A 21712-nucleotide genomic window follows, 5' to 3' on the forward strand; every position below is an offset into this window, starting at 1 on the left:
ACCTATCTATTAGTTAGCCTTTTATCAATACGTTTAAGCAAATGACTGCAAGGACAGCAGCGCGGAGTCGGAGGGCCGAGGGACCCAGATGAACAGACCTAGAGACAGAGGATCACTTTTAAGTATTTGCGTGCATCAAAAAGACTGAGGCGGTCCCGCGTCATTTCTGTATCATCGAGTCGTTAGAAGATCATGTATTCGATCTGATTACATTCACTAACGTAGCTAATACGTTTGATAAAGTGTGCTTTCGTTAAGCTACGTGACGCACGGAAGGGGTGTTCATTAGCAGTCGGGTACAGAAATCAATTTGTCGGAGTTTCGATTCGATACTTCGGTTCGTACGAGGAAAAACGAGTTGGAAAAACGGTGCTTGAGAGGGGTCGGCCGACATAGTCAAAATTGAACCGTTCTGCTGCCCGGATTTGTTAAGCGCGCAATAGCGAAAACGGATTTGGCAGCCTCGATTAAGCGAAGTGTGATATATAATGTATAGCAGCGGGTAATCAACTATGACGACTCACCTAATTGTCATCATGAGAATTGTGTACCCACCGCAGACTGATATATATAGTTGTCTGTCATCAATGCTCGAGACAACTTAGCCCTATAACAAAAGCGTATCTCATTAATTCTCTACAGAATTTAATAGGCTCCTTCAGTGAGCCTAAGTAATCTCAGTCGAACAGGTCCACTTGGCCCCTAAGCAGCAACTACAATAGGGTGGGAGAAGTGTCATGGGTTCCGCTGCCATGATCATGTCTATTTCCTGGGTAGACCTAACCGTCCGCATACCTGATACCTAGGATCAGAGCAAACGGATAGAATTTACTATTCATGTGTACTATGACATTATTACCACATGCAAGCACATTTTCAGTATACATGAGCTGGAACGTTAGCTTATTACATCATCGCATGAAAACTATATAACAGGTATATAGCTAGTGTGCATGACATGGAATTTCCTATTCAATGATCTTACTGACGTGCATATATCAATATAATAATTATTATATCTATGATGATATTTAAAAAAAGATGATGTAACCACGACGCTAAGAATAATATCCTATATTATTCTTGTACAAAAATAAGGATGATATTTTATTAGGTTCAAAAATAACCACTTTCACTTACACTCCTGCTCCTGGTACTGCTACTACTAACACCCAGCTCACTGCTGGTCAATGATGGTGGTGGCATTAGGAAGTAATGAAAAAACTACATGGAATGATGTTTTACTTTCCTCTCCTCGTTCTTCAGTCACAATAAAACAAACGTTGATAGGCCCTGTTTACTACAATATTTGTGTGCGATAAAATATCTATCCTATATATCCTAATGCGATATTCACTATTTAGCATAACTTTATGTATATATAACATTGACGCATAGAACATGTTTCAGACAGAGCTCGAGAAAATCATACAACTGGATATTCCTCGTTTTCGTCAAATGCAAGGGTTACAAGAGGCTTGGTAGATATCATTTTGACCAGTATTTGATCGTGTAAAAAGTCTATTAGAAAAATTCTAAAAAAGAAAATCTATTCAAAAAAATTGAAAAAAAAAACCAATGAAAAAACAAGTTCCCCCTTACCTAGTTTGGGTTTGAACGTAGTAAGGAAACACATAACTTTCCTAATCATATTGAATTTTTTTGAAATTGAAAATATAACATGGAAACTTTCAACTACGATCAGATGTATATGGACAGAGTAATTTTAACTGTAAGGGATTAAAATAGCTACCATTAGTTATACTACGACTTCACGTCAACGAAAAAGAAGTGATATACATTTTCTATAAATACTAGATATTTCCAGAGTCTGCAGAATAGGGCCCGAGCTACCGATTACGATGCCGAGGCACAACAGATGAAGATAGATAGTACGCATATGTTAAGGGACATGTTTGCTTGACCATTTTGATGATATGAACCAACAGGTTTTGGGTTTATTATTCGAAGAGAGAAGACATTTAAACTTCTACTGGTGAGTCCGTTCATCTAGGCCAGTGTTTATCGGCCGTAAATATCTGATACGTTTAGAAGCTTTTGAGCAATTGTATTTTAGAACTGAAAAACAAATATTCATCAATTGGCTTATTATTAGTTGTTTTAATCAACGAATCGAGATCAAAAAAACAGAGCCTAATCTCTTCTACGCAAACATGTTTTCACCTTTTCAACTGACAGGCGCAATTACGCACCTACAAAAAGCCAGATCTTTTAAGTTTTCTATTTGATAATTTTCCCCACAAATTTTAACTCCTAACTTTTTTTTTATCATGATGAATTTAACATGATCTGAACTATACTTATCTGCGGCAATTATATCAGCCCCAACTCACATGTGTACATTTAACGACTATCAGACGATTCTAACGACGTCTGTGATTTTTTGCGGGTAGACTTAACCGGTAAGGAAGACCGGGCGGTGAAAATGGCATGTGTGCGAGAAATAGTCTTGTGTTAAAAAGATCTCCTAAGAGGCACTAGTAAGAACTGAGAAGAAATAGCATTTTTAGGCAGTTTTTCTCAAGACCAGTAGAGATTTTGAGAGATCGAAATTAAAAGCTACTCATTTTTAGCTCTAGACGATAGACACAATGTTAGATCTTTTTTAAAAAAAATAGGGGGTTCTTATACATTTTTTGTACTAGCGTTAGAGATAGTATTGGCTCCATTTTTAAAAAATATGAATGTGTTTACATGTTACCCAAATTTCTCGAACGTCCTAACGTTGACCAAAAATTTCGAAAATGCTGATTTGATGCTGGACAATAAGGTCAAGGTATAACACGCAGCGCAACGTCGGCTTAACAGCGCGGGATCACGATATAATTAACGCAAGTATGTAAAAGAGCTACTTAATTAGGGCCCGATTGTAAATTATCTCAATCAGGGTAACCGAACAGTGGAACGATTAAAGCGACGTGATTGAATTACGAAAATAACATGATTGTGTAAAAGTTGCATGATGACGGTGCAGCAGGAAGGATTGTGGGAAGTGGACAGGTCCAATGGAACAAAAAGGTTCACGGAATCCAAGCAGGTCCTAATTCGCTTTAAATTGGTTTAAGTAACAGAACAGTGCAGACATACATACAAACGCGTAGTATGCTTGCTTGAGACTGAGTGCAAGCAACAAATAAAGAAGGCCATGGGTCTCGGCGTTCATGGTCAATAACAAGCGAACATTGTATATAGTGGTACCGCACAAAATCGAATGGCGACAACCACTCAGTCCCAATGTAACGCAGTACCTAGTAAAGCTAGGTATTAGCTAGATATTTTTATGTAGTTTGTTCTATGGCGGATTAAAACGGACCGACAACCTTCTATCAGTATTAGCAGACGAAATTAAAAATGATTGTTTGCTACATTGTTGCTAACAACGAGTAACCGTTCAGTATATACATCCGAAATGTGCAGAGCGTTATTTATTGTTACGATGTGGCAAATACGCTGTTAAGTACATCAAAAAGTGTTTTAGGCTCTCTTGACGGCGCGAACATCAGACGCTCATGTTGTGACACCAAAGTTTTACGTTACGCGCCACGTTTAAACCTTAGCTACATGTTAGACACTTTTTTTTTTTTTTTTTTCCAATAATAACAATTATTGTTAAATATCCTGAGAGCTGTACGATGGTTGTGCAGGATATATGTAATATAAGATTAATTTTTCTACGTAGTGCCTGTAGATGTCGTTATGAAACATACTGATGTAGCATTTTCTAATTGCTTTTAATGTAATAATAAGCATCGCGCTATATATCTCGATACGATGCGGCGGGTGATTTTTCAGCGTGCTTTTTAGCCGAACTAGTTTAGCTAGCGGTTTAGCAATAGTATATATATATATATATATTAGTTTTAATTTCCTATAAGAGACCTTCAAATGAATACTTCGAGTATCTAGGTTAGGCAGTAGCAGCTAACGGAAGCGCTCACACCGATACGAAATTAGCCCCTATTGACAAAGGATTTTTGAAAGTTTCTGATGAACAACCAAGTCGAAATAACCTTATCAGAAACGTTAGATATTTACGCTATTAATCCAAATAGTTAAGCTTGCATGTAATTGTCTCAAAGTTTTTTGCTATTTTACTACAGTAGGTAAATAACAAGCAACAGGATTTGATCTATTATTACCCCTAAATGCATTTCATTGCGTAGCCTTTAATTATTAGTTACCGGAAAGGGTCGGGGATATAAACTGACGCCACACAAATTATCCTTGAAACAATACCGCTGTACGGTGGCCCTATAGTATTCTACGGATCGAATCATTAGTGAATTTTCTCGTATTAAAACAGTTATGTAGCGTACAATACGCTGTCTCCTAAAATCAATTAGTACCATTGCCAATTGTTGGACTGCTTCACTTATTTAATTACATATTTTTTGAAAAACGTGCACACAAATATATTTGCTGCGTCTAGTTAGCAGCGGCGGCGGCTAACGAACTAACAACAAGTGAGTCGGTGAAGGCGATAGCGGGAGTGGTACACATTTACAAAAAAAGAAAAAAAGCTATAACTAGAATGGACTTTTCTCCGAATCAATTCAGGCTATGTTTTATTGCTGCTCTGTGTTGTCCTTAGCGACGAGCAGGTATCTGCGCGATTCTGCGAGAGAGACACATACATATGTAGATACAGGCTTTCGTAAGTGAACATCACCGAATTCTCCGACGACTTTGTACACGGCCTTCAAAAATTTGAAGGTGGCAGCGGTGGGGCGGGGGAGGATGTAAGGCTCTTCATAGCATCGAGTATCCTGCTAGTGCTTCGTGTTATATAAATATAGTATACTCTATTAACCAATAATATGGTAAGCTGCTAGAACTAGACAAAACGCATCGCGTAGACTGAGCTACATTCGACGTATGCTGCTCGGGAGAAACGAGTCGAATCAAAAGGATCACGGACACACAATAAAATCTGAGCGGGCAGCTTCATGGGAACGATGGTGACATTTGCTTGGATCTCGTACGGCCCGGAAGACTAGCTTAAGGTTAGGATCATTGATCGGTGGTGACAATTTTCAAGAGAAACGACTAAAGCACGAAAATAATCAATCTCTAGAATCCTCTGTAAAGTCAGAAGGAGAATGAAAGCGACTGTAGTAGACAGGTTGAATGAAACATCGCAGAAATACACACATCAATACCCGAACCAAACAACTTTAAAGCTGAGTAGTGCCGATTACGATGCCCAAATACGAATGGTAACTACAAATAGAAATAACACATGTGGACTACGGCGAATTGCATACGAAGTACCGACCTCGGAAGAATAGTTAAAGCAATGTCCTCCGTACGCACTTGACACAAATCGACAGTCTGAGAATCAGGTACGTCATCAAGTCTATTGACAGCAAGCACCGGTATGATCGAGCCAATTCAGACAACGTCTTGCTCGATACGAAGATACATACAGAGGCCATATATATATTATATATATATAGACGGAGCGAAAGTAACGTATAGGCCTGCGGATGATGTAAAGCGATTCTGCCTGTCTTTAGATGGTTAGCATTGCTGCGGTCGAAGGGACGAAGTGCAGCCGTTGGTCCCCTACCGTGACTCTGATGTCAAATAAAATATATCTAATTGGAATTATAAAAAAAAAAAATAGCAGAACGTTTTCGCTTCCGTCATGCGTACGCCCATCGGGCGGCTTCACAAGAACGGCACAAAGCGAATTCAATAACTTGAATGAAGAGGTGAACTTCAACACGGATGGAAGAAACATTACAATGTAATTAAGATTAATTCTGTACGATTTGGCTTAAGAATTGCTACGGTACTTAGTAATAACGCACTTACCAACAGCGCGAGCTGAACGCTGTGAGACATTTGCGTGAGACGTAATACGTGCAAATAAAATACTATAGCAGCGACACTAATCTGCCTGTCACCAAAGTAGAAGGAAAAAGCACTTTTGATAATGGACAAAAACAACAGAATATACCGACTATGATGGTACCACAGGAAACGGCGTGGTGGCACGATCCTTACCTGTCGATGCCTATCGTCGATGTTTACCAATGTACCGTGATGACGACAACGGCGGCGGCGGCGGCAGTTACTATATGTCTAATCAATCAATGTTGACGTTGTTTACAGGGCGGGCCCGTAACCAGCTGATTAGACGCACACACAGACAAATCACCCAAACTTATACAGGCCCGTCCGCGTTGACTCCTTTCTTTCCGACGTCTAATTGTTAAGACATACTCTAACGTAATAGACAACAACAACAACTACTCAACGTATTGTGCAGGTCTATGATCATATATGACTAGCTGTACACGAGTACAGCTGTGTAGAGTACACGACGCCTCGGATGGGTGTTTCGTTTGCACACACGGTGCGTCATGACAACGTTGTGCTTCCTGAAGGGACAGTTGCTGTATCAATATGGTGACGAGCGAACACATAGGACAGCTGAAAATGATGGAAAATTTTAGGCATGGAGAATAAGCTATACGGAAATATCGATTTTCATTGCGCCGATAGAGATGGCATGAGAAGGAAATGCGTTTAAGACGAAAAGACAACAAGCACGAAGTACGTCGATAGCGGCAAAGTCTAACGAATCAGCTACAATTTTAATACTAACATAGTGGAAAAAGAAGGTCGTAGCAAGTATATGGAGTTGCAGCCGATTATAAGGTTAACGACTGAATACACGAGTGCTCCTAAAAGGGAATTCTAATTATATTATATTAGGAAATAAAGATAGAACGATATCAAGCGAACGAAAGCGAGGTCGTACTCGGTAGCTCGGTCGTGTGCTAGAAAGCCAGCTGGAGAATCTCGGTCTGCTGGTCGTATTCTAGATGGATTTATCAGCTGGTTTACGGATTAGTCATATATTACCGTTACTGATTATGATACTAACAATATTATATATCGCAGTACGAAATCAAATGGTAGTTGCAAGCGGAGATGACCATTAGCTCGACTAGTAGTGTTAATAATTGGTACGGTAACCTCAGCAGTTTTCACGGGTAACATCGACAGTAACAGAATTAGGCCAGACTGAAAATAGCGACGATAATTAAAAGAAGAAACAGGTAAAAAAAAAGGCTTTTCTAATTATGATCACTAGGACAAACATTATTACTGTTATTATTGTTATCGTCAGCAATATTATGACGAACAAGAAAGTGACTGAGAAAGTAATATACAACAAAGATGCCGGCAAAATGAAACGAAATATAATACGTGTACGGTCACTGTTATCAATACCACAGATTGGCATTAATTATTATAATTAATATTATTACTACCACCACTGCTACATCGTAATGACAAGACAAGGAAAAAATGATAGATAACTAAGGGCCTAATCAAACCTTGTTGTTTTCTATGAAGATACTATTAATAGAATAACAATAATTACTGTTATTATTCAACGATATTGAAATAAACGAGTGGTTCATTTCACAGAAAGAGAATGTGTCTGATGCTCTTTTTAATAGAACAGCTATTTATTATGCGGCCGTCACAGAATCAGGCTCATCCATCAGCCTAACGACGACCTCGTACGTCGTCCTTAGGTTGCGATAGAGATTTGTCCTTGCGAGCCTGATTGGATGAGTGGCCAATAAGACTGGAGTGAATCCTGCACTATGCACATCAGGACGTATATAGAACTATAATATAATTTAACTCCTTTATTACACTCAAAGTTAGTTTGATGAATTATGTTTCCCGTATCGCTCAAGCGGTTCGTATTCATTGCGAAAACGAATTTTCGTATCGCGGCACTTGAACTAATCATCTTAATCTTAAAATCAGATATCAAACTATGCGAGCGTCTAGCGACAGGTTCGTAGGTAGACATGTATTAGGATAGTGCAAAACTTATTTCAAGTTAGAGGTTCTTCCAACGTGCACAACCTTCTGGATGGAGCACTTCCACATAATTTACTAGTAAACCACCACGCGACCTGGAAGAGACAACGATTAGCTATTAAGGCCAGGTTAAGGTCGAAATCAAGATCATATAAAATACAAAAAATCATTTTAACCATTTGCTTGTTGCCAGCATATTAACGAGGCCATTTACGTTGGACAAAAGAAGCAGCAGCAGCTGCTGCTGCTGCTGCTGCGATGAAAAATAGGAATTGTTAGAATTTTGAATCGTAGAATCTGCGAGAGCTAGTTTAGGTATCGTTGTAACTTCCAAGCAAGATACAGTTGGTTTTTATGGTACTGCGATAGCATTGACATCCACTTTGGGTATCCTTTATAAGTAACTTAAATGCAGTTGGAAAGGTCACAATCGGATGTTCTCTATTCGTTGTAATACAGTTTCGATGGAATCATTGATAGAATAATAACAACTTGCCGTTCAACCAGGACTCTGTTTTACGTAAAGTTCAATAGGATTACTATTTTTAGCTACGATTACGCTTTGATTTCGGCCTCTAAGAAATCCTTTGTTGTGACCCTTGATTAGAGATAGCCACTAATAGGATAGTATTATACGATTTCGTGTAGAACCTATTCATAGGCTAGTTTAATTTCTTTCCAGAAAAATGCGTCTCGTGGACAAAAAGGCTGCTAGGTTTTATAGCATGTGCTGACGTATATTGTCCTACATATGACCTATATATAGAGAAGACCTACGCGAAGTGCAACATAAATATTGATGATCAATACGCTATCATCAGCTCTAGCGAAGTATTTGTTATTTGCATGTCTTTCCGTTGCTTCACTTTTTGGCAAGGGTAACTTACTAGCAATTGCCATGATAACCTTCAGGTGAGCTCGGTTCCATGGGTTTCTGAATAATGCTATTATATTATCACAATACCGGGCGTGCCCGTTTGACAAACAGTCGTTAAACGAACCAGCGATCCATAATAACATTTCATCCTTGTTCAATAGGCGTAAAAAATGGGTTCGACGAAGATGCCGCGTTAATATTGAACGGTGGCTACCTGAGCCGTCTTTAGCAAACGTAGGAAAAATATTTGAACTTTCTAGATTTTAGGACAACTAGGACGCTAGGAATTACTTCGATGAGGTAGTTTTGGTGGGGTTTATTTGTTAACGGCATTGTTAACAGGTAGCTCTTCTGAATATGTAGACCATCGTTGTTTGAGGATTCCATCAAGTTTCTCACACGTTGCTTTTGAGCGGTGCCGTACGGAAGAGCTACGTCATCACAATACTATAAAAACGAACAGTTTAATGTAGCACTTGTCTTAGTAAACAACCGACAAATAACAAATATTCATTGCATTGAAGCATATTTTTACCTTGTTTTAACCATATAAATATGGGCGGGTGACAAAAGATGTTGCATTGCCCTCCTCGTGGCTAGTTAAGTAAGTTCCGTTGTTCGACTACTCCGCCTCACCTATCTGCGAGATCTTACAGTGCCAATGAATCCACTGCAGAACGAGTCAGCCGTAGACATGTTAGGACACGTTGAATGCCCGATAGGATTGAAAGCAGCGGTAATCGCAGCTTCTTAGTGATACCAGCACACTGTTTCGCTTATGCAGCTACGCAGGCACCAACCTGCGCCTACCATATGGTCGTGGGCGCAGACGCTGTCGGTGCTGCTTCTTACGCCGTGCTTGTGCAGCTGTCTGCCGTCGATGATCTACCCTGTCTATGTAACATATACAAATCTACATCCGCCCCTTTTTCTTAACCTGCCTAACACCTACGTGCAGAAAACCAGCGTGAGGATGAAAGCGTGGTCACTCTATTGACCGTACCAATTTACTCAATTACGCGCCATAGGCGCGTAAATATAGCGGTGCTAGTCAAATCGGCCTACCTTGTTCCATCAACATCACCACTCGTTTTAACCATTGCACCGCGCAATGTATTCGCTACGACTACACTATAGCATAGGTCTTTTGTGTATGCGGTTAAAATTCAAAGTTTTCGGGGTAGCCATATGATTCAACTATCAGCTATCATGGTAGACAAAAGAATACGTTTCAAATACTCATCGATTGAAATCGAGGAAATAACGACAGACTACGTATCGTAGGCAGTGGTTACCTTTTGAGTCTACCTGCTGTTACAAACCCATGTCTTAAGAACGGACGACTATACAGCTTAACAAACGAGAACCCTCTTCAACTATCTCTGCACTGAACATCCCGATGACAAATACGGTGACAACTGTGGTCTACCAGCTCATTTGAGCGCGCTGTATGTGCTATGCCTATCTTATAGTCTACACTCTGAGGTACGCGTTACTATATTATCGTAATTCTCTGAGGGGGTTTTATACTTAATTTTACCCACGTACGCTCTTAGCAGTTAAACATAGCTAACTCATCTTTTTAATTAATGCGATATCATAAAGCATACTTCGTCGAGTGTATTTGTTTTAGTGTATCTCTACCACACAGATTTTGGGGTAGCATCGTACGCGTAATTCACAACCTTCTAACGTGCGTCCACTAACAAACATCGACTAGCTCTTCATAGCTGGCTCGTCAGAATCACAGGCTCGACGATACGTCAACTTCGCAATGGCGAATAGGTATGTTTTATAACACGCGCATCTTTGAGCACCAAAACTAATATGCCGTACCTTAATGCCTGTGAATTAGATATCACTAACGTGTAATAAACAAAACTCATGAAACCTCTCAGGCGAAAAATTATCCTAAAACTCGCAGGAAGCGATTAGAGGAAGCGGAGGTGGGAAACCACGGTTGTATTTTATTTGGGTTTCTTTGCCAAATAACAGCGTTGTAGGCTTGCGTTAACGCTGGAACGCTGGCTGTTGGCGGTGATGGTTACGTACCCGCTTTCTATCAGCGAATAACGAAGCATCATAAAACAGACCTAAACTCGATTTCATAATTATCCACGCCTATTATTCACTAAAACCTTATTTCTGTATGAACATTTCATCGGCCTTAAAGTGGAGTCGATCGGCGGTGCGCACTCGAAACGTGCTAAAGGGCTTGGCATCAATCATCATCCATGTCAGAAGATTCTTGATGACGTCCACGACCAAGGCTGGCCGACATGAAGGGCGGACGTGCCGCTAAACTGATTCCTTTCACTGATCAAGGTTTCTACTTTATCGATTATTATTATTACTACGGCACACACATCTGCGATGGCTTCGTTCATTTGGGATCTAGCCTGTGTTTCGACCGTCTTGCTCTGTCCCCCTTTCTCTCTCGTGTGAGCCACGAGTCGACCTGAGCTGATCAGGCCACCACCTTTGACCTAACAGCACCTCCACCCAGCGGCCGCTGCTAACATCAAACTATATTAAGCAATAAAGAAGGAACACGGGACCGTGTGCAGCAGTACAGCCGAATCAGAGAACACCTTCTGTTAACGTAACGCAACTTCCCATTTCCGTCTTATGACAGTAATAATAATAATCTGGTTTCCTTAACGCAGCACATTCAGTAAAGAGAGAGAGAGGCGAAACTGTAGCTGGTCTCCCGCGAACCTATTGCTGGCGTAGTTTTGCCATACGATTATTGGCGTTGCCACATCAGACCCATCTGTATATCTTCTGCACTGCTATTATGGACAGTCAATGGAAATCGGATTTCAGCTTGCTGCATGCATTTTATGAAACGTTCATCGTTCGGGACGCTCATGTCAGCTGGATCAATTAGAGAGCTGCTAAACTATACAAACCTGAACGTGATTAGTGTCCCATGCTAGCTTCGAGGTGGTCTTCGCTTGATAGAATCGATGAGCCTCTTTGTTGAAAACGTTTCGGAAACAGACGTGCTGACCCTGTTCCTGACCTCGTACGTAAGAAAAAGAAATACGTAAATCGCGTCGATTCTCACGGCCGACGGCTTAACTCTGTTCCCTGATTGGATCAAACAGAAACCCATTGTCAGGCATTTGGATCAAACAGATCGAAAAGATTGTACAAAATGCAGTTACTGTTGACACTTTCTAAATCTTAAGTAACTGCAATGTAACTTGCTATCCTGTAAAGCATTTGTTGCCTAACTAACATATATATATATATATATTCTATTTAGGTTATGCATATTGTCCTTGACCTTCAATAGCAATACTCCGCTCAAAGTTGTCGAATATTTTATAGAAGAAGCGACGATGTTATCTATTAGATATATATTTGTCCATACGGTACGCATATTAACTCAGACTCGTCTGTTGTAGCGAAACGAAACGTTACTTTTTCATTTTCTCTTGATTTTGGAAAGGAAATCTATGTACTTCTCAATTATATATATATATATCTAATATATATATATATGTAATAGGTTGTGTCAATTATATAGTTATTGTCATAATTCATAAATTATCGCGATTGAATTAGTAAAAAAACGGGAAACTGGCCCGAAATTAATCAGTGAACATATCATTATGCTCAGATGTCGTTAATTTCCGTAAAAACGACGACAAACGCACTCTCCGTATAGATCGATATATAGTAGATGCTACTGTGCTCATTAAACCTTGACGTCTATATAAACACATCTATGTCTTGATACGTCGATAGGAGTCGGTACTTGCTTTGAGTGTCAATTTTGGCATCGTTTGACTTTTGCTATAGCCCTGCACACTATTCTACCTCTTTCACGAGACTCATTTTTTAATTCAAAAATATCTTTCAATATCAATATTTCAAACTAACGACTCATCGTAGCAAATTCCTCATCAAACGATGGGTTCATTTGATTTACATATTTCAATTTTCCATCCTTTATTGCAGTTCATCTGCTAAAAGTCCGAGTGACCAAAAAGTAACACTGCCTCAAAAACAAATAACAAAGATCCCCGTATGTCGTACCGTTTCAAAAAAGCGTCATCTTAAAATTTAAACTCTACGTTTTTTTGCACTGTAGAAAATCAACCAAGAATCTGTATAATATCACCGCTCAGAGGTTTCGTCGAAGCCTATTACATCGCAGCGTCAAACGGTTCTGTTGCAGCCGATGAATGAGCCAACCTAGAATAACCCGAGTTGCTGTTAGTACACATGAAAAACCTGGGAATAACCCCGCAAATATTATAAGAGTTGCAATGCTTTAAAACTATTGGTGCTTTATAAAATAAGAAAGCATTATTTCTTCAGAATGTATACTTTAACAGCACTACTTTCTGAATTCTAATGGAATCAGGAAATTTTGTCAGCGATGAAAATCCATTAAGCCTTCCCCTGTGTAGTCCTGTTGATAAAAATGATGAAAGTAAGACGGTTACATAGTCCTTTTCGTGCCCGGCTTAATAGGCTAGAAATCTCCAGGTCGACGGTTGCAATAATCTATAAGAAGAAGCCGCTTGGGTCGGTTACCTAAATTTACAGATATGCAGGCTAGCTAGCTTTCCTATTGTCATTAGATATCTTTCTTTGCCTTTACTAATACAGAAGCCGATAGTAAGTTCATGCACGCCGGTAACTCGATGTGCTTTGTGACATGTTACAAGTGGCAAGTTCTTCCATTAGAGGAATTAGCAGTCTCTGATTAGATCGTCGCGAGGCCGACAGGGGAAGAGGAGAACCCAATAAAGGGGTCATTAATGAGTTTTTCGGTCTCGAATTCGAGCAACTCTGAAGACGTTGTCTCAGTCCACGGCCGCAATGGCAATTCGTGTGATCGTCATCAGGAGTAGGATTTACATTGCGTCGCAATCAACATACAGCAAGCACAGCTCACAGTGGAGTGGTAGCAGCTATGGCAGCACTGCTAAGGTAACAGTCATCCTAATATTTTCTCGGGCAGGTGATATAGGTTCTTATGTTGGGACCCCATCGCCACCTACTTTTCACATATATACCATATGAAATTCGGGAAGTCGACAATGAATTAAATAGATGAAACAACGTCAATATTTACGTCATTATACGAAACAACGTCAATATACGAAATGGTACCCGATACTCCGATAATGTCTACGGCGCAAAGTAATTTCTTGAAAACGAGCTGTGGAACCAGGGCACGCAAAAACAGGGTAACCGATATAACAAGGTAACGAATATAGGAATGTTCTGATGGAACTGCTGAATACTCCTAGCGCCGTTCCTGCTCGATACTACTTCGATGCTTCTCTAGCATTACTTGAGTGGATTCTCAAGGATCTAGTTGGACGCATTTTCCCATTTGAAACAGACTCCACAGAAGATCTCGTTATAATGAAGGCAAACCTGCGAGTGTTTGGGGGCGCTTTGCTCAGTCCAATGGATACAAGTGGATGCGCCATTGCTCCTGGGCAAAATCACGTGCATAGGCGGCGTTTGTGCAAGGCATGAAACATCCGCTTTCACTTAGCTTCTATCCACGAAGAATGCGAACGAACTATAACAACTGAACGCTGAACTGAGCTACTGAAGGCCCTTACTGCTTGAACCTATACTGCGCAACAACCTACAGATCTTACTCATAGCCGGCATATGTATCCTTTGCCCATCGGTTCCCGCAAACGCAACCGCAAAAGCGTCAGGCAAAGAAAATGGGACGTTGGTTAGCGCAGCAAGACTGCCGCTCGCGAGCTGGATGCCTAACTGACCTTATTACGTAACGGATAGAAAGCGGAGAGGATCCGTCTTCTTCTCGTTGACGTCAACGCCTCGTCGTCTCACCCCGACCTCAACATCTAATCCGTCGACTCTACAAGCCACCTCTACTGCATACTAGTCAGACGGAACAAGCTGGCTAAGGCGAATGGGCATCTGCATGACTATAAGGTAAAATAGGACAAGAGTGAAAAGGACGGAGCCGTTGAAAGCGAAGGTGTGAACTAATTAATTTGGGTCGAGATCTCTGTTTGATAACACGAGCAGCAGTCGTTGACGCCCTCTACAAGAAGACAAAGAAGCACCATTGGAAAAGAAATATGTGCCGTCAACACACGGACGACATAGAAAAGAACATTTTAAAATACCGTGCACGCTAACGCCTCCGGGTCAATAACATCGACGATTAAAGCGAGTTCGGGAGAGTGGAAGCAAAAGAACCGAGTAATTACGCAACAAACTGAGGCTATTATCATTGTGCTTTCCACAATGACCAGTTCAGGGAAATATCTTATGCTCGTCAATGTGATGATACGCAGAGATATGGTTGAAAGAAGCTGATGACAATCTATAGTGTAGAATATAATTATTGTACGCCGGTGTATCTAGGCTAGTATACATTTGTTCTAAATGCCAGATTCTTTCTTTCTTTCTTTTGAGACGAACCTGTTTAGAGAGAGCTATTTCAAATTAAATTGCCTATGCAGAAATTTATCGGTATCAGGATTACCTTAGAAAAGTCAAGCAAGTGGTCTATGTGCTACTTAAACGTAATAGTAATATAATGCTTTTTGTTTGAGTCCTTGCTGGTTTTGTGCACTTTATTGCCTGCCTGATGCTTCTATCGGTATATTTTAAGCTCGAAATTTAGAATGATTATAAACCTGTTCCGTAATCTAATGTTTGATGCATCTATGTACGAGGAACATACAGCCTGCAAAGATCAAATAGATCTATTGCATAATCTAACACTTTATCGTTACATTGTGGCGCACTACCAAATAACAAAGAAGATCGCTCCCGTGGAGCACCTTTGAGTGATCTCATTGAAACGCTCAAAGGCGAACAACAATTTCTGCTCGGCCTCTAATCAGAACCTGCTTCTTCCGGTCCCGCCTTTGGTATCTGCTTGTTTGGAGAGCCGTCGTTCGTCAGCCGATCTGAGCAGTTTATCGGAGTATCGCTCCCACGTCTATTCAACTATGAAGATATGACACCGACGCATTGTTTCAAAATCTTATCGGCACACCTCCTCGAAACCATATTGCCGATCGATCCGTGCCGGCGGATACGATTCCCTTTCACATCAAGTGAAACCCATGCATCCATCCATCCATGCCAGCAGAAGTCATACATGAGCGAGCTGGCTGGAGTTCTTCCTTTGGGTTCTGACATGTAGCCGATAATGACCATTGACCAAGCGAAATCAGTAAATCCACAGTGCCTGCGAAAATTTTGTGCTTAACCAATTACGCACAATGCAACAATCGTATTCTGCTACGCTGTTACGGTATTAACTGGCACCTTTCAGAGTCCCGACATTGGCAGTGTCGATGGAAGCACCGTAGGACCTTGACTCTGATCTGCGTAAAGCTTGTCTTTAATTCTCGTTCGTAGTTCAGAGCACTGTACTATGAAATGTCACTTGTGTCGACATGTGACCACATAGAGGCACTCATCCGCGGCTTTGATTGCTTTCTGACTGTTCCCATCTTTGAACGGTGCGCTAATGTTTGGATGCAACGTTACTGTTGTCAGACGAATTGGTTTCATCGGTATATATATATCTATCAAGTGTTGCATATCTTTTCTGAGACTAACTAGAGAGTCCTCATTTGTTTGCGTAAATTAGTAGTAGGTAAAGGTATTGACGACTCGCATAAACGAAAGTGTGGTCCATGCATCTTAATAGTGACTGCGATGTAGTGCCGAACCATTCATTGTCAAGCATTAGGCCCGGAACGATCCGCATTGCAAGGGGTTTCGTACTCTAATTGATTTTCACCTGATCGTACTGTTGCATATCGTCACATTTAGCCGCTTGTCCAAGTTTGGCGCTTGCCTCTTCTTTCCTAACGAGGCGCAGTGCGGTTTGTCAGAGGCACTCAATATAAATGGTGATACCTCTAAATGGTATAATCCATTACGGCGTAGAAGCTAGTTCAGGATAAGTTTTCTGTGGATATTTGAGTAAAATTCTACTAGACACTCATGGTAGCTTTGTACCAAGTCCTAATACAGGGCTACCAGGAAACGAAAAAACTTTCGAAACTTGGTCCGCGCTAATATGCTGCTACCGCACACAGCGCCACGTCTACTTTGCGTATTCAATCCAAGTTCGAAGATCAACGTGTCGATATCCAGCGTCGTATCTTATTGGCTCTATAACAACGAACACGATTTAGCCTCGAGTCGTAACGAGTCGTTCGAGGTGACAATGTTGCTTGCTTAAGCAAGTATCCATTGTACTCAATTTGGGATCTATTTTATTAAACGAACCCGAAGAGAAGTACTATACTAAATGAATCCAATGATATATTCAACACGTGAAAACAGAATCGATCGTGCTTCCCAAACCGAACGATTTGGGAAGGTTATAGGTTACGAAGTGGCTATAGAAGGACAGTTCTTCTTCAACAGGCAACTATGTCCCGGATGTGCAGTACGTTCCGGAAATCCGACCGCGTGGTGGTGATCATGCTGAAGGGTCCTGAAATCATGTTGACTAGTGATAATTTACATTCGCACGCAACTGCTCACCCACATAGTTATCAACGCCACGTGGAACCCTCACTTCATACTAATTAATGCCTCTTCAGATTGATTCGTTTGCATAACGGTGAAACGGAGAAAACCATGGGTGGCATATTTGTTTTTTATTTTTTGAAGGTAATCAATTCACAATGTCAAGATGGAAGGTAGTTTTTCAATTTGGTGTTGTTTCAACTCTGGGTAGGAAAACTAAGAATGCCCCTATGAGCACGTCCTTCAAGAATATAGCACTTCATATACGCTATTGATGCAGGAGCAGCAAACATTATTATTATTATAAGTCTGATTCACTGAGTAAACAAGAATAAAAGCGCAATGTAAAGGAAAGCGTCGAATATACTCAACGTACTGCAAACGTGTGCACTCGTAAGTGAACTTATATACACTTAATAATGTCTACTGAAATTTACACGCATAAAACTTCTACTTAATCAATAAGTCTTTTCCGTTAAGCAGAAGGCTGTATACGTGGATTGTATGCTAGACCTATATAGCTATCTACGAAGCGGGCTTTGTCCTACGCGTACATAGACTATGAACAAAAAGTACAGTCGTGCCATTCTATCATAGTACATACGAAAAAAGTTATGTGGGCTGATGCAGTAGCTTGAAGAGCTTTTGTTGCTTGGTTACAGCATCCCCGGGAAATTTCACCTGCCAGGCCGCGAACTGCCCCTTGTTTAGGCCACTGTAGCTTTTCATTTCTCGCTGAAAGGTCGGCACATCTGCCTTTACGCCGCTGCTGCTGCAACAGGCGCTTCCACGTGACCACTGATGCGACGATCATCTGATGAGGCAGTACATCAAGAAAGGCGTCTCTCGTGTCCCAGCAATTCTGATCTGACTGACTATATCAGCATACCGCTTTCGTCGTTGGCTACAGGCCACAGGCAGACTGGCAGGACGAAGTGGGATGATATAGGGTGACACGTATATTTCTGTGACAGTGCGAATAAAGCACCAGGACGAGCGGAGTGCTTTAGGGTCGGTGACGTTGTCAGACATCCGCGTCAGACGAGCACGTGCCAACGCTCGGCGTCGTCCACCGATTCGTCGTTTCGTGCACCGGTACATTTATTCTCGACAGACATGGCAAATAGTTGAATCTACCTAACAGACAGCGTAGGACACCGGCATACAGAAGTACTTTAAGTAGATACGTATAGCTGTTGTTAATTGAAGGCCTCCTGCAAACGGGAGAAACTCCCAGTCGTGACTGAGGGCACCGGTAGCCTCTGTGCAATAGTATTGGTTAGTGAGGTTCAAAGCTTTAAAGTATTAAAGTGAGTGTGCTTCTAAAGCAACGAATTGCTACGAAATTCCAGACATTACTGTAATAGATCATAAATCTAAGTAGTTATATAGCTGTGGGTAAAATAAAGCATTAAAATAAAGATTGTTCTTGAGCGAGAATATAGATAATAGCTTGTTCATCTATTAAAGAAGATATATTGAAACGTTTCGGTGCCTTTCGATTTGTAACGCTACCAGAGTTCGTATCGTCATCGTAAAATTGTGAACGGATGGCTGAAAAAATTATTAGCAGATGAAGTCTATTTGACTTGACCGCATTGTTTACTGTGGATAGCCTTCCGGGGTTGAGTACCGTTCGCACAATTGCTTTTTGCATTAGAAACTTTTGTATGTATCCCTTCACCCGTAGTAGAACCAGCGCCCCGCGTCCAGTCATTCAACAAAGCGAAATGTGCTATTAGTTTCCTTAGTTTTTTTTTGCCTGCAGCCACATGAGACTATCAGGCACAACAAATTCCCTAGCTCGTCGCTAACGGCGCTGCTTTCACTGTTACTATAGCGAATGTTGACCGTTAGTGGACGCATTTGCATTGTGTCTGTGGCTGCCACACCCGCTTTATCATCGTGCGCCTTTTCTTAGGGCCTATCGGCAGCGAGACATCACAGCTCCAACCGAAAAGGACTGGGCCTGGTTACAGGCTCATCAGTTGAATTCCACACACACAGTAGATCCACCGGCATAGCGGCGATTGTACCGTCGCTTTAGCTCGCCCATAGTAGGGGTTCGTAAATCTGTCTGTTGCATCATTGAGCCTCCACCGTCGGCTTTTAAGTACAGGCAGCAGTGATAGACACGCGGAGCAGATGTAAGCAGCATCGAAAAAGGGTAGGATCGGAATCATTTGTGTATCTCATATCGACAATAAACGCCTCAGATTAACACTATGTATATTACATCAGTACGTACGAACTACCGTAGAGAATGGATGCTAAATGTAAAAATATCCAGTGATGTAAACTGAAATTAGGTACGTACCAATAAAACACCGAAGAGTGTCGTCTGTGCTCAGTTGAAACCCACTAGCACGCTGGAGTTATCGCAACAAAGACGAAAAACCACACACAACCCTATCCGATTTCTGTCCGTTTGATCTATTTGCAATATAACTTAAAATGATACAGCATCATAAATGTGATGGCCGGACTAGTTCCGTCGAGAAGTAAGTACCTTCGGTGGATTTGCAACTTATTAGATAGATAAGTTCCCAGAATGAAAAAGTATTCTTGAAATTGCCAATAAACTCATGCCATAAAACGATAAAAATATGCCATGAATGTTTTCGATTTTTTAGGTAAATTGCTTAAGTCGCATGATATGCAACAGCAGAATATTCGAAGTTTATGAATTTTTTTCTGTTCAATAAAAACGCTTTTTAAAAAAATGTGCAGATGCCACCGACTTCACTATGCCACCCGTTACTACTGCATAAATTGGGAGATTATTATTATGCAGCGTTGTATTAATATAAGATTAGGTAAATATATCAGAAACTTTACAATGCGCCCGCATATGTACGGATACTTTGTACATAGCATCACAGAATGCGGTTCCAAGGGGTAACACCAGCGGCATTTTAGCCATCACATCGAATTCACGCATCGAAGTTATTTTCATTTAGTGGATCATTGAGAGGTAGTATCCAAGGGCGATTAGAGCCGAGTCATGAGATACTGGCGTGTGGGGATTTTTGCTAAAAACAAAGAAAAAGTTGTACTACTTAGATCATCTCACATTAGCAGTGACTGACTGCGTGCAGCATACGCGCTAATGGGCTATGTAGGCTGTTTGGGCTCAAACGCTATTGAGCTACGTTAGTTTATTGTTCTGCTTCGTAAATACGGGTATAAAATGTGTGCGCATTGTGTCTTCCTCTAAGAAGTAGATATCGATTTCGAGTAACGATTTCTGATTCAGCAGGGTAGCTTCACTGCAGAATAACTTTGGGAAAGTATCTTAGTAAGTAGTACTCTTCTTTTATATATATATATATATAGCGAATAAAGCCACTTATATTAAGCATCTTTATTTTTTTTTCTAGATAAAAAATAATGCACTATGCGCTATTCGTATCTGTGAAAAGCTGCTTGCAGTTGGGCAAAGCACGTCTATGCGTTCCGTGGCATCGGCAGAAAGGAGGACGCGTGCATTTGCATTATTGAGAAATATATAGATGCAGAAAGCCGCAGTAGCATGAAAAAAACGGGTGGGATCCTATGGGTAAAGAGACGCTGGTTGACGGCGTGCGCTGCAGTTATCGCTGCCCATATCATCAAACAAAGTAAAAGGTCGAAAAGTGATGATCCTGTATTTTTTTCCCACTAATCTAGTCTTTTTCCTTGTTTTTGCACATTAACCGATCACTATCTAAATGTCTTGGAAATGTTCGTATAGACGTATAATATATACATATGAAATATCAGCTAAAATATTATCCTTTAACCTTCAGCTGTGTTTACCGGTACCCAGTCCTTTTGCTTTGTGCTGCCGTTATTTGTTCGTGCACAGATATAGAGAACGAATACACAATTTGAACTTGTAGCTTTTTTTTTTGTTGAAAGCTTCCGAACTCATTGTTCATCCGCATCATGACTCAGTGGTGGGGCCGGTGTCATTATCGTTGTTGTCAGAGCGTGTCAACAGCGAAGTGTTTACGTGCCTGGACCTTTTTCAAGCCCACCTTAAAACTCTGTAAAATGCGCTTGCTATGCCTTTAGCACTCCTAGAGTCTGAAAGGGATGGTGCTTGTTCCTGCGTCGCTAGTATCAATAATACTGCAACAAATGCACACGTAGCTGCCGCAGAGTCGCAACATTGACCTTCCATGAAGCAAAAGCAACAGGAGCGGTTTTCTGTTTTGCTTCACGGCAGTACCTCACTGCGAAATCTTTTGGCTTCATCGAGTCCGGCGCACTAGCTACCGATATGTTCTGGTGTGCCGAATTTGACCTTCGAGTCTTTTCACTCCTGCCGAGTAAGTTCTCCTTATCGTTCCGGGAAGGCGGGAACAAGACTACCTTTCAAGAAACTCCTACAGGAAAAAAAACGACACATCTCTATTCGGCTGTTTGAAGTGAACGCTCAATTACTTAAACTTTCACTGT

The 21712-nt window shown here is 40.9% G+C and overlaps 2 long non-coding RNA genes across 7 annotated transcripts in view; one reads left to right on the forward strand and one right to left on the reverse strand.

The window, feature by feature from the left end:
- LOC111261060 (uncharacterized) overlaps positions 1-7499 on the reverse strand; it is a 46203-nt gene extending 38704 nt beyond the window's left edge. For 4 of the 6 annotated variants that reach the window (XR_002680746.2, XR_002680744.2, XR_002680742.2 and 1 more), the window contains exon 1: positions 5839-7497. This is a non-coding gene — a long non-coding RNA (uncharacterized LOC111261060). Of the gene's footprint in view, positions 1-5838 lie in introns of all 6 variants that reach the window. The other 2 variants (XR_002680743.2, XR_002680741.2) reach the window with 2 other exon arrangements.
- Positions 7500-16938: 9439 nt separating this feature from the next.
- On the forward strand, positions 16939-18718 carry LOC147753403 (uncharacterized). The gene is made up of 2 exons (XR_015311342.1): positions 16939-17662; positions 17932-18718. It is a non-coding gene; the product is annotated as an uncharacterized LOC147753403 (long non-coding RNA).
- The last annotated feature ends 2994 nt before the right edge of the window (positions 18719-21712 follow it).

Source organism: Varroa jacobsoni, unplaced genomic scaffold (assembly GCF_002532875.2).
Source record: "Varroa jacobsoni isolate VJ856 unplaced genomic scaffold, vjacob_1.0 scaffold_516, whole genome shotgun sequence".
NCBI lineage: Eukaryota > Metazoa > Arthropoda > Arachnida > Mesostigmata > Varroidae > Varroa > Varroa jacobsoni.